The sequence below is a fragment of the Condylostylus longicornis genome, unplaced genomic scaffold (genome assembly GCF_029603195.1).
Source record: "Condylostylus longicornis isolate FDR11 unplaced genomic scaffold, ASM2960319v2 ptg000125l, whole genome shotgun sequence".
Lineage (NCBI taxonomy): Eukaryota > Metazoa > Arthropoda > Insecta > Diptera > Dolichopodidae > Condylostylus > Condylostylus longicornis.
Genome location: NW_026578093.1, coordinates 624,293 through 638,738, shown reverse-complemented (window position 1 = coordinate 638,738; position 14,446 = coordinate 624,293). Strand labels below are relative to the sequence as shown.

General features: G+C 28.5%; 1 protein-coding gene across 1 annotated transcript in view; it reads right to left on the bottom strand.

Annotated features, from left to right (window-relative positions):
* The window catches only part of LOC129614887 (uncharacterized), a 46,713-nt gene extending 39,297 nt beyond the window's left edge, over positions 1-7,416 (bottom strand). The window contains exon 1 of the mRNA XM_055529839.1: positions 7,246-7,416. The gene's annotated coding sequence lies outside the window, so the exon portion shown is untranslated. The remainder of the gene's footprint in view (positions 1-7,245) is intronic.
* Between the last annotated feature and the right edge of the window lie 7,030 nt (positions 7,417-14,446).

Genomic DNA, 14,446 nt, shown 5'->3' with positions numbered 1-14,446 from the left:
ACTAAATGTTTCTTTTCTAGAGATACTCGTTTAAGATGTTTTAACTTCTGATACTCGTCTATAAACTTAGAATATTCTTGTTTCGGATTTGAATTTCTATTTAGGAATAAAATAGCCTAATAATCCTCACATCTCCATTGCTCATCACTAAGTTTAATAGCACTGAACTTTGGATATTCAGTTTTCCAAAATCCCTAAAACAGATCATGCAAGTCCTGTAGAGTTTCGGCGTTATTATCTATTACAGAGGTTGTTAGAGCTTTAACATTAAGACATTTTACATTGGAATTATATTTGCCAGATACAATCCATCCAAGTAAAGAGAACCGGTATATTTTCACCCAATTTGATTTGTTCAACAGACATCAAGCAGAAAAATAATTCAGCGCCAATCAAAACATATACTTTCCGCTGAATAAAAAATTGTGAATCAGCCAGTTCTAGATATTTGGGTAAATTCCTGTCCTTAACCGACATAGGTGAATCTGGCGAGGGCCCAGCAATGTACTATAAAACAAACATGTCTAAATTGGCTTTAAAGTCATTAATTCGCGATTTTATGATAGCTTGAATTGAAAAATTTATTTTAACATTTGCATTTGATATACCAAATATTTTAGTGATCATCCGCCGTTTCTTTAAAGCTAATTCATTTTCCAGTCGATCAGTTATAAAATTTAGGTGTGAGCCTGAATCCAGCAGAGCTCGAACTAACCGAAACATACCAAAATGATTTTTAACATGAAAAATTGCTAAAATAATATTGCTAGGCCGTGTCTCGTAAATCGGATATTGGGCCTCAGCAGTTAGCGATACAGCTTGTGATTCATGTTCAACTGAAGTTACGAAAGAGTATATGAGTATTAGCTGCCTTAGTGACGAGCAGCAGAACTCTCTTCAAATCGTTGAAAAACCGATAATTCTGCGAATCGGGAGCATTGTATGACCGGAATCATTACCAACCGAATACGAAAACGAATTAAAATTTGACATTTGAGAAACCGAATATAATTTAAGCGAGAGCAATTTGTTTCGAAACGGAATTCAGTGATGATGGTTTTGTCTCTCTGTTTTCCAAAAATTGACATTTTTTCCTAAGCACCTTGGAGCAGTCATGCCAGATTAGCAAATTTAAAAGATCTGCAGATTCCTCCAACGTATCCTGAAAATCATGATCAAGTTTGCTTATAACCACAAAACCACCGCATAGAACTCAAGATCGCATTTACATTATCTATCAAATTTCTATGATTCGTAGCTGTGGCCTTATGAATTTTCCGAAGTTGAAATAATTCGCTAATCAGCTCCTGAAACACCAAGGTCTTATTATTAAACCTTGCGCCCAAATGCCTAAGGATTTTCTGGTATTAATCTTCGAAAATTTAAAATTCTCGTACTGAGTTGTTTGCAACTCCATGTAGAGAGCTAACCGACATATGCATTTTTCAATTATTTCATAATTCGGATTATTGTCCATGCTCTTTTGAAATATACTAATAAAGTTGGAGTAATCAGAATATTTTCCATTAAACCTTAGCAATTTTATTTTATGCAAATTATCTACAGATGGAACTGATTTCATAACAAAGGATTGGTTCATTTCAGAGAAATGCGAGTCTTGAGTTCGTTTTTGATTGATGAGAGATACAAGTGAAGCCTTGGCAGCAACATATATTTCCTCACATTAGGAAATATATGATATAAGGCATTGGTAATGTCGTCCGGATAAAGAGCTTCGTAACTGTTATGATACGACAAGATTTGCTTAAAATAAGATTCAAATATTCCTAACTTACATTCCAAATCAGGTAATGACAATGTGTCTTTTTTCTGCTCCAGAAGTTTCCTGATTCTTGTTAAAGAAGCTCTTGCACTAGATCTTTGTGTTTTCAATTTATCAGTATGAACCAATGCGGTAGTCATTGTAAGCTGATGATAGTAATATAATAAACCAATTACACTTCTCTCATTTAGATGAATATCCACGTTGTTTAAAATGAATTATAATTTACAAAATATTTCCAATTCACTTTAATAATTTATATATTATTTCCAATTATTATATATTTATTTTATAATATTTCCAATTATTCAATAATTTATTGAAAAATATTCGAATTGAAGCTCAAAATGTTCTCGTTCTGAGTAAAAATTGGTCGATACCAAAAAAAATTAAAACTCTAAAAATTTTAAATTCAGACTCTGACCGTAACAAATTTTTTTATTGTTAATATAATACGTAGTAATTACGTACAAGGACGTTGATAATGAAAACTGAATGTTCCTGGGCACAATGTTGCCCACATTATATCATGAAATAAATGTTGCGAAAAATATCATGGATAATGTTGATGAGAAAACAAAATGAGTTTATAGCAATATTTTTTATGGGGATATGTTGACAAGTTTGTAGCGATATAGTATATTAACTTATATTGAGTGGCATATACTTCGTCCAAAATCAGCACATAACCGACCGTAATGCGTATTGTCTAGTTAAGTGAAAATGTTACAGAATATTATAAAAATGTCTGTTAAATACTTCTTTCCAATTTTTGGGACATTAATAAGCTTATAGTTAAAATACCTAGAAAAATGTAAATTTGGCTCTTAATAGAATTTCGCTTTGTGCTACCCGAATTCCCAGAAAAGGTCGCAAGTTAGTTTCGGTAACAACCAGAACTCAAATATCAAATTTCAATAAATTCCATTAATTCGCTCCGTAGGTATGATAAAAAATGTAAAATCGGCCCTCAGATCAGTTTTCGAGTCCTGATCTTTCCAAAAAATTTACATGTTAATTGTTTTTGTACAAAGAACTTAAAAATGTTAAATTTTAATGAAATCGGTTGATTATTTCTCTTTATATACGCAAAAATGTATATTTGGCCCGTAGAAAACGTCAAGTTGCTGACGCCTGACGATCGGGCGAAGCTTATATATGAAATTTCAAGCAAATCGGTTGAATATTTTTTTTATTTAAAATGGTCAAAAATGTAAAACAGGCCGGCTTAAAAGTGCAGTTCCCGAGGCCTAATATATCCCAAAAGTTGACCAATCCGTGCCATGGTGGAAATAAACTTACATATAAAATTTCATCAAAATCGGTTCAGCCAAACTTGAGATACACGCGTGCACTCACAGACCGATAGGTTGCTAAAAATGGTTTACTTACACTTCCCTGCTATGGAGAAGTGAATTCCCACCGAAAATTCGATATGCAAAATTTGTATGAAATATACCTATTGTATACACAATACGGTCGGTAAAAAAATACAAAATCAATAATCGGAAAAAATAATTTGTATGAAATTTTTACTTGTACTCGTAGTACAACGTAGCATTTATTGAAATTTTAAAAAGATTAATATCGCCTAAACGGTTTTTAAAACAAATTTTTTAATCTGCATACATATATTATATTATACAAGCCAAATCCGATGGCGCAACCATCGAGTATTTTCGCTTATATTCTTTATCTTCGGAAGAATAAAATAGCAAAAGAAAAGGAAAAAAATCAAAAAAAATAAATCCAATATTTTAAGCATGTATATTATTTTTTATAAATTGTACACAGATTTCTTGCAAAGCTTTTTTATGTTTGTTATGTTTATTTTCTCATAAGTTTAATAAGCCTGTTACGCAGCGTAGAGCGCTTTGTTGAATAAAATCAACAAAGAAAAAGAATTCGTGCATGAATCATATTAACGCATATGAAACAAAGTGACACTCAAACAAGTAAAAACATTTCAGTCGGTATAAACCGATTGAATTATACCCTGCACCTTTCGTTATTGTACAGCAATTACTCGAACCTGTGAAACCATTCTATAGAAACTTAACGGATATGTCTGACCTATAATTGGACACTTAATTGCCAAGTCTCATGAATCATATATTATTTTTCCAAATATTTAAAATAAGCTTTTAGACTTGTATGGGAGTACAATTCAACCAAAACTTCAGAAATATATCTGACTTATAACTCGACACACAACTGTCAAGTTTCATGAACCTGACTTTATTATTCTTCCAAATATTTAAAATTAGCTTCTGCAGTTGTATGGCAGGTGCCCGAACCAGTCATGCAATTCCATTAATTTCAGAAATATATTTGACCTATAATTAGACACATCACTGCCAAGTTTCATGAATTTGACTTTATTATTTTTCCGAATATAAAAAAATTGCTTTTGGAGTTGGATGGCAGGTGCCCGAACCAGTCAAGCAATTCCATTAATTTCAGAAATATTTTTGACCTATAATTAGGCACATGACTGCCAAGTTTCATGAATTTGACTCTATTATTTTTCCGAATGTAAAAAAATTGCTTTTGGAGTTGGATGGCAGACACCCGAACAATATAATTGGACACATGTATACAAATTTTATTTTTATTACTTTATTACTTTTTGAAATATTTAAAATAAACTCTTTGAGTTGTATGGCAGCTACCCGAACCCGTTGTCCGAATTAGTCCAATTACAATAGGGTCCTAGGCACAAAAGAAAAAACTTGTGAAAGTTTGGTGTCGATTGTTTTTGAGTTATCGTTCGATCGGGCGGACGGACATGTCTAAATCGACGCAGAATTTTACGTTGAGCAAGAATATATATATGTTAACAATGTCCATACCGCAGATGACTCCTTCAAGTAGTTACAAACTCCATACCAAAGTTAATATACCCTTCACGGAGTGCAGGGTACAAAAAGGGTTTGTTTATGTTTGGTTTTACTCATAAACTTAAGCAGCCAAGAAAGTTTTGCGTTAATTACATGCATTTGTATTACGTTATGATAGAAAAAATAATATTTATGTACATGTAAATGAGTATATATGGATATAATATTTAATGTTCAATTCGTTTACAGCCGAGGTGATCGAGACATCTGACATAATATAAATATGTATAAAGTAAATAAAACAAAAAATATGGGACAAGTATACATTTTGGCGTATATAAGAAATATTTAAGTGAACCTTTGATAATAGCTAAATTTATTTTTTTCTAGGTATTTTAACTAAAAGCGTACTAGCCTCCCTAAATTTTGTGAGGAGTATTTAAGAGGCATTTTCGTAGTCTTATGCAAAATTTTAACTGAACTAGACAATATCTTGCGGTCATATGTTACCGTATTAGATTTTCTTTTTTATGTAAATCAACATAATGCTTGCGAAGAGTACTATAACATATGTATTATGTTTGTTAATATGTTAACTTTATGTAGAACCTAATAAAATGTGTATGACATCTGTATATTTAGCTTCATTTCAATATGAATTTATTCTCGCAGAGCACTGCTATATTCATACAAAAAATGTGACTCATGTATACCTCCTGGTACGGATGCTAGAGCAAACCGACAATGTATAGAGAGGTCAACTTTGTATTTTTGTTTTGAAGCTTAAGTTCAAGTTCATTTCAAATCATTACTTATTGATTGACTATAATGAGCCCTGGGGATATGGATGTAATTTTTATATTTTGCCTTAACTAAGTTTTAATTTTCCTTCCTTTATTAAATGAATTACTAATGTACATGCATTTATATTTTAACATATTGAATATCAAAGTATACCAGTGAGCAAATCTCAAATGTCAAAAATGGGTAACATAAGAAAATATGTGTTGAATCATTTCTGAACATACGAATTTTTTTCTGAACATTCTGACTAACGCAAATATATGTAACGCAGAGACAAATTTAATTTCTACGGAAAAAAAGGTTAAAAATTTTATATATGTAGCTCTTTTACTTAAACATATACTTAGTTTCTCTAAATTACAGGATTACACCTGTGATAAGTCGCTCGCAGGTGAGTACGGACTGTACGAAGCCTTTTAGATTTGCTAATGGGTTAGAGCTATTTTTTTACATTTTCTATAGTCATGAAGCTCAACGTGTTAGTTTTACTGTTTTCAAAAATATTTGAAATATATTTGAAATATTTTTGAATAGAAAAAGATTGAATTTCAACTTTTTCTAACAAAATATTTGAATAATGCATTATGTTTATTTTATACAGGGTGATTCAGTAAAGAGTACAAATTTATATATCATTATTTAGGGCATCAAAAATGGGTAAAATTTTTGTTTGGAACTACTTGTCAAAACTCCCTGTTTGAAACTACTTGTCAATAGTTTCCCTGTATCAACAGATACAGGGAATCGAATTTTCACGAAATTTTTACTTGCCCAAGCTTTTTTATAATAAAAAGTAAAACTAATTGAAATTTCTTGACTTGTATTGATAGTTGACATATAATTTCGAAACTTATTTGACCTTTATGTTATGCAAACTTTTGAAATCTCCGTACTGAAATTTTTCATAAACGAATATTGTAATATATCCATTATTTTCAATAAAATTTCTTTTAAATAGGATAAGTGTATGTGGTACAGTATACCGGGAGTATGTATGGAATAGTGTGCAAATTAACATATAGCACTTAAAATCATTAATTCGTACGGGAATCACAAAGCTGACACGGTCATATTTACCTATTCTCCTTATTTATAATATCAATTTGTTAAACAAATTTTTTATTTAAATAGAATTTCTTCTACCAATGACGCACAATATGTTTTACATATGTACGTAATCATAAAAAGTGTATACTTCTTGAAAACATTTGGAGATAATATATGTTTGTGTACCATTGTATGAATGTATATGCATACGTGCTCACGCATATAATATTTTTCATACATACATATATATGATATATATTTTCCAACTTTTCGTTATAATGATTCGTATAATTATGTACATACTTATTCAAGTAAATTGTACATTATGATGCTGATTGACACCATAAAGTCTGGAAAATAAATAAATATTTCGTCATCTACAATTATTAATTATGCTATTATGAATACAACTTTTCTCCCCTAAAGTTTAAAGTGCTTCAATTCTTCTCAAGTTTTCACTAAAGAATTTTTAAAACATCATGTAATCTAATTTTATTTTGTAAAAAATCATTTGGTTAAAATTACCAATAAAAATAAATTAAATATTGCAACAGATGTTTTTCAACTTTTTTCTTGAATATTTTGTACACTTTATATTTATCTAAGATTACGTTCGTTTCAATTCAAAAAAAAACTTCGTTTAAAATATAATATAAATCTACTATTGTTCTATGTAATTTAGAACGTGCACATACATGCATATCAAAAAATTATTTATGAATTATTTTATTTGATATAAAAAATTTTTCAAAAATTGTTGCTTTAACTTACGTAACAATAAATTGAGTTATAAAATTGCACAACTATTTTTTTAATTTAATGTCGTTTATTTTTTTAAATATAAATTAAAATAATTTATATGTATAATAATTTATATTTGTAGTTAAGTATATTATTAAGTTATTATAATAATTTGCTAATTTAAAAATATTTATCTTGAAAATTTTCCTTGTAAAGAAGAACTGCTTTATACAAGAATTATTTTGCACTACTAAATAGAATTGATGTAAAATATCCTTTTTATATCAAGGCGAAATTCTTGTGTCCAGTTTGTTTTACAAATATTAAAAAAGAATGTTAACAATAGATATTGACAATGTATCCAATCAATACCATAATGTTGCGAAATATTTTTTATGAAATTTTTTATTAAGTAGAACAAGGTAAATAAATATTTCAAGAACAAGGTTTTCGATTACCTTAAAATGAAACGGCTTAGATGACTATTTCAAAAATCAACCCTAGTTGTAAATTAATCAAATATGTACATAATAAAATGTAATACATACATACATATGTTTATATCTGACTCCTATTGCAATAACAACTTTTACTTTAAATTTTTAGAAAAGTCCATTTTTTTGTTTGTGAAACTTTTCAAATTTTTTGATTTGTTGATTAAAAAAAAGTAAAAAGTGGTGGGTACGACTTTTAATATTGATTAGATTAACACAGATGTCTCATGAAATGATACCATCACATCAAAGTTCTACTCTAGTAGACATTGTAGTGGTACCAACTTTGGCGTCAGGTGAATTTCAAAATCACTGCGTGTGCTATTTCTTTAAAACTTTTCATGCGATGCTAACATCTTTTGGTTCTATTAATTTTAATATTGAAAATTTTCCTGTACAAAAAGCATAATAAATTCGAAGCAATTGTGCTCCTAATAAAACTACTGGCAATTTGTGAGAGATAAATTCAAATCTAAAGGTTTTTCCGACTATTAAAAGAAATGTAAAGTTTTTGCTATCAATTTTCTCAAGAAATATTTTATAGCCTTTCTTCGAAACTCCGAAATACTTCAAAAATCTAAAAAACTTTACGCTGTTTTGTATTATGTATTTGAATATGTACGTACATATGTACATAAATTACAATACTTTAATAAGTTCTCATTATTTTACAAAATTACTTCCATTAAACTGCCAACTTTCGTTTGGTTTAAATTTAACCGAAAAACATATTTTTTATACATGTACTTAAGCAAAATATTTTTACGTAACTCTATTTTAAATTTTTTTGTGACATCGCGTCAACTGTTAGTGCTATGACTTAAAAAAAATTTTTATCGCTTTTACGTATGCGAGAACCTGAAAGACATATTGAGGCTTATTCCAAGTATCGAGTCACTAAATGATATCGAAAAAGCTTCAAAAATCTTACTGTGTGAATAATTTATATATTAACGAATTATTTGTATAGATTGATTTGTGTTTACTATAATAATATCGGATTTTTTACGCTAAATATCACCATCTATTCATAGACACGAACAATTTGTATGAATTGATTTGTGTTTACTATAATAATATTAGATTTTTTACGATAAATATGACAATCATTTAGTGATACGACACTCAGAATATCATTATTGAGTTAACGCAATGTGATAGATTATTTTATGATTTCAGTGACGCCCCTAACAGAATATGGGTGTAAATTTTCTGGGATTTAATGTTGAACAAAAATCTCGGCAATTATTTTGTATATGAAATATTTGCTTTTATAATGCGGAAATACTCGAGTTATGAAAAATTTAGACTATTTATTTCAAATAGGTCTGCCTGATATAAGAAGGTTTTTAAAAACTTTATAAAACTTAAAAAAAAATGTTTAACTTATTATATTATAATTTTCTTTTGAAGAAAAATTTAGAGAAAATAATGATGCAATCGTTTTCTCAATGGTTAGAGCTGTTTAGATTTTCCAAAGTAAAATTAAGTCTGTCAGGTATAAAACTTGAAAAAACTTTAAAAAGAAAAACAATGACGTAATATCTCGCAAAAAGAAAAGAATTCTCATAAAAAAAATAAACCCGACGAAAAGTTGAAAAAACTTTTAAAAACTTTATAAATAGGTGATAAACGCCAAATTCAAAATATTGCTGGAAATTAGAAATAGACGAAATCTGTTGCTAAATTGTTTCTTTTTAATAAATGGAAGTTATAGTTTCTTAAAAAACAAAAAGTTTTTTGGATTTGGTTGTTGAGTCTGAGTTTAGAGACCCGATACTTATAAGTATCATTAAGTTTCCTACGACTATAATCAAAAGTAAGTGAAAGTATATTTTTTATTTGTAAATCAATTTTTTTTATTTTTTCTTAAAAATAATAAAAACAAAATACATAAAACGAAAACAAAAAATTAACAAAACGAACTTGGACTTTCTTTCTCGTTTTGCAACACTGACCGGTTATTATTAAACTCACGACACGACTGCCAAAATTTAATGACACAAAACAAACCCGATCCAATTTCCGAGAAAATGAAATACTTTTAAGCATCAATAGCTTTAAATTGAAATTTAATGTATATTTACAATTTTTAAACGATTTAAGGTTGGTGATGCTTGAGAGTAGCGTCAGTCAACAAAGTGTTAAATCAGATTTTTGTTTTTCTCTGGCAAAAACCGTTTTCTTTTTTTTTTAAAAATCCAAGAAAAATTAAAGTCCAAGTGTTTTGGTGTAGAGAATAGAATACATGTAATATTTGTTTTCAACAAACATTCTACATGATGTATGAGTGTAGATACGCTTCAAAAGCATACAACTGTTGTTTGTATATAAATTATTTGTTTATAAAGAATAATTTATGTTAAATTTATATCATAGTTTGGAACATGTGGCTATTAAATTTTGTTGCAAATATATTCAATGTTGCTTAAAGCTGTCTTTGAATATTTTAACTATTTTTCTTTCCTTGTTAATGACTTTCTTCGAGTAACAAAAAACCTATGTTAATACGTCACACACTTTCCTCTATGAGCATCATATAAATATGTGTTAGAATTTTATATAATTTATTATGTTCTTTAAAGTACAAAGTTTTCTATGAGACTAAATTAACATTATAAAGAAGTAAAGTAACTGTGAAGCAATTACATATAAAATTATAACTGATATTATTACAAATACATAAATATATTGTGTGATCATACCTATTATTATAATATATATATATTCACAATGACATTAACTTGTATAAAGAGCATCGATAACTAATTAGAGTGGGTCAAATTATAATTCTAATATTCCTCCCTATCAATGATTTTTATACATCTAAATATCTTTCAAAATTCAAGAGAAACAATACTTTCATTTTGAACATATTCTAATTTAAACTTTATATTTTCAATTCAAAATTTTTTTTAAAGTTATTATTTAATACCAAATACATTTACATTTAATAAAAAATTTTAAAAATTTAATTTATGTTAATTATTTTTTATTTTTCTTATTTATTTATTTATGTATTCTTCAAATTTTAGCTCTTTTGATGAATTACGCAAAAAAATTACTTCTTTTACAACTTCTGAAAGAGCCATGTATTCAGCTTCCATGGTAGACAATGCCGTAGATTTTTGTTTTCTTGATTTCCAACATATTGATTTCTCAGTCTGCATCACTATAAGTTTTTAAATTTTTAAGCAACTATAAAGCAGGAGCTTTTTTATTTTATAATGCTTTGTTCCAATTAGATATTTTAATATTCGTTTAGCTGATTCCCAATGTATTTTTCTTGCTAGATCTGTAAATCGGCAAGAAAATTTACGCTGAAACATATATCTGGATGTAACATATCTCTTTTTTCTTCGTCAGAAATAGTTTAGCTATTGTAAAATAATTTCGAATTTATTTCCAGAAGTGTACAAACAGCATTTGCTTCAGACATATTAAATTTATTTAACATTTCTTCGATATATTTTTATTGATCTATTTCAATACTACCGGTGGGTTAATCCCTTTTCATGTTAAAACCTAAACAATTTTTAACCTTTCCAAGATCTGTCATGTGAAATTTATTTAATAATTTCGATTTTGCTTCAAATAAAAGGTTTTTTAGATTGTTCCATGTATATAACATCTTGTAAATTGTCCTAAACAAAAGCTGATACAAAATCCATTTGATGTAATAACAATTCATATTCAGCACATAAACTAAACAGCAATCTCAAGGTATCATATCTCGCAATTGGTACATAAATTTCATCAAAGTCTACGCAAGTTTCTTGCACACAGCTCAAACCACAAGTCTTGCCTTGTATTTTAAACCAACTTCACCAATTTTAGTATTGAAAACCCATCTGTTGGACAATATTTTTGCTGATTTTGGACGATCTACTATGATCCAAGTGTTTCATTTTGATTCAAAGATTTTAATTCTGTTTCCCTAACCAAATTAATTTAAGAGAACTATTTATCGCTTCTTCAAACGATGTTGGATTGCTTAACATTGTTAAATTAGATTGCTCGTGTTTAATAATCTTTGGTCTGGCTTTTCGCCCTGACCTTTCTATTTTGGGCCTACCTTGTTTTTCAATTTTGCGATACTCTTTTATTTCTTTTTCAATTTCAAAGCCATAAAATAATTCTTCTAAACTTTCTTCAGCATCATTATATGATTCGTCTCATTTTGCTTCAAAATTGTGAAAAGACTCATTTAAATTTTCAAAATGTATGTATATCATCAATCATTTCTAAACCATTTTTTGTACTAGCACTTGCATCATAACTTCCAACCGAATTACCATTATTTACAGAAACTATATCTAAAAATAAATAATTATTTAAATCGACTTTTTCAAAAAATTTTACGTGTCTTTGTTTTATAATTTGCTTGTGGCCATCCCACAATCTGTACGCACCGGATTCAGGACAATATCCAACAAAAGTCTACTCATCACCTTTGGACTCCAATTTAGATCTTTTGGGACCTTTATATAATGCGACAATTTTATTTGCAAATGTTCTTAACTGATCAATTTTGGGTTTATGATCAAATTACATTTCGTATAGAGTTTTGTTATTTTTTAAGCTAGATGAAAGCGATCTGTCCTATAATTGGACACACGATTGCCAAGTTTTATTAATTAGACCTTACTATTTTGCAAAATATTTAAAATTAGCTTTTGGAGTTGTATAGCAGTTACCCAAACCAATGCACAAATTCTATTAGAATTTTCAGAACATATGAAAATTGTAATTGGACACATTTTTGCAAAATATGACATTAAAATTTTTATTGGCTTTAGAAATATTTAATTGTCCGTTGTACGAATTGGTCCAATTTCAATAGCAGCCGTCCTTGTCAGAAAAGAAGCAACTTGTAAGAGTTTGGTGTTGATTGCATTATTAATTTTTGGGTTATCGTGCGACTGGACTACCGAAAGGACAGACATGACTAAATCAACGCAGAATTTTACGCTGAGCAAGAATATATATATACACATATATGTGATACCGGAAACGGCTCCTTCAAGTGGTTTCAGACTCCACCCCAAAGTAAATATACCAGGGCATTGGCCAACACATTAAAAAAATTTTCCGAACTGCTTCAATCCTATAATTCGTATGTTTTCCCTGAATTCATTTTCTATTGAAATTACATTTTAGATTGAAAAAAAACTATTGGAGAAATTGGTTTTTTTCGTTTTTATTATTATTTTTTTAATATTTATTATTATTTTCGTATATTATATGAAAAATTAACAATTAAAGGTATTTAACTGCTCCTTTTTAGGCTCTTCTAACTAAAATCTTAAAATATTTTTTGGCACAATTAACGGATAGCTGATACTTAATAATAAAAATTTTACTTTTGCAGATTTCTTGGCTAAATGATATAAGTTGTAATGTGTATACAAAAACTAATCGTGTGTGCTTGCATTGCAAGCCTTGCAATGTGTGTTTTTTCTTCAAAAAAATTCTGTGTTTTTTTCTTCAAAGACACACCCGTAATACACATATAGACACGTTTTTTTCTTAATAAATAATGAGATTAAATTTAAAATAAGAAAAGCTCTTAAAAATAATACAAAAAATAAATAGAAATATATCTTCCCTAAAATTAGACACACGACTGCTGAGTTTCATGAATCTAACTTTAATATTTTTCCAAATATGTGATACCGGAAACGGCTCCTTCAAGTGGTTTCAGACTCCACCCCAAAGTAAATATACCAGGGCATTGGCCAACACATTAAAAAAATTTTCCGAACTGCTTCAATCCTATAATTCGTATGTTTTCCCTGAATTCATTTTCTATTGAAATTACATTTTAGATTGAAAAAAAACTATTGGAGAAATTGGTTTTTTTCGTTTTTATTATTATTTTTTTAATATTTATTATTATTTTCGTATATTATATGAAAAATTAACAATTAAAGGTATTTAACTGCTCCTTTTTAGGCTCTTCTAACTAAAATCTTAAAATATTTTTTGGCACAATTAACGGATAGCTGATACTTAATAATAAAAATTTTACTTTTGCAGATTTCTTGGCTAAATGATATAAGTTGTAATGTGTATACAAAAACTAATCGTGTGTGCTTGCATTGCAAGCCTTGCAATGTGTGTTTTTTCTTCAAAAAAATTCTGTGTTTTTTTCTTCAAAGACACACCCGTAATACACATATAGACACGTTTTTTTCTTAATAAATAATGAGATTAAATTTAAAATAAGAAAAGCTCTTAAAAATAATACAAAAAATAAATAGAAATATATCTTCCCTAAAATTAGACACACGACTGCTGAGTTTCATGAATCTAACTTTAATATTTTTCCAAATATTTAAAATTAACTTTCGAAGTTGTGTGGCAGCTACCCGAACCAGTGCAGCCATTCAATTGAAATTTTCAGAACATATGTTAAGTGTAATTGGACACATCTTTGCAAAATTTTATATTAATATCTCTATTACTTTTTGAAATATTTAAAAAAACCTCTTGGAGTTGTATGGCAGCTACCGAACCCGTTTTCCTAATTGGTCCAATTACAACGGCAGCCGTCGTTGGCATAAAAGTAAAAAAATTGTGAAAGTTTGGTGTCGCTGAGCAAGAATATATATATATGTCCATCTTTCAAGTGGTTACAAACTCCATACCAAAGTGAATATATCCTTCACGAAATGCAGGGTATAAAAAGTGTATGATTAAACAAATAATTAGTCCCTTTGAGATAAAATATGTTT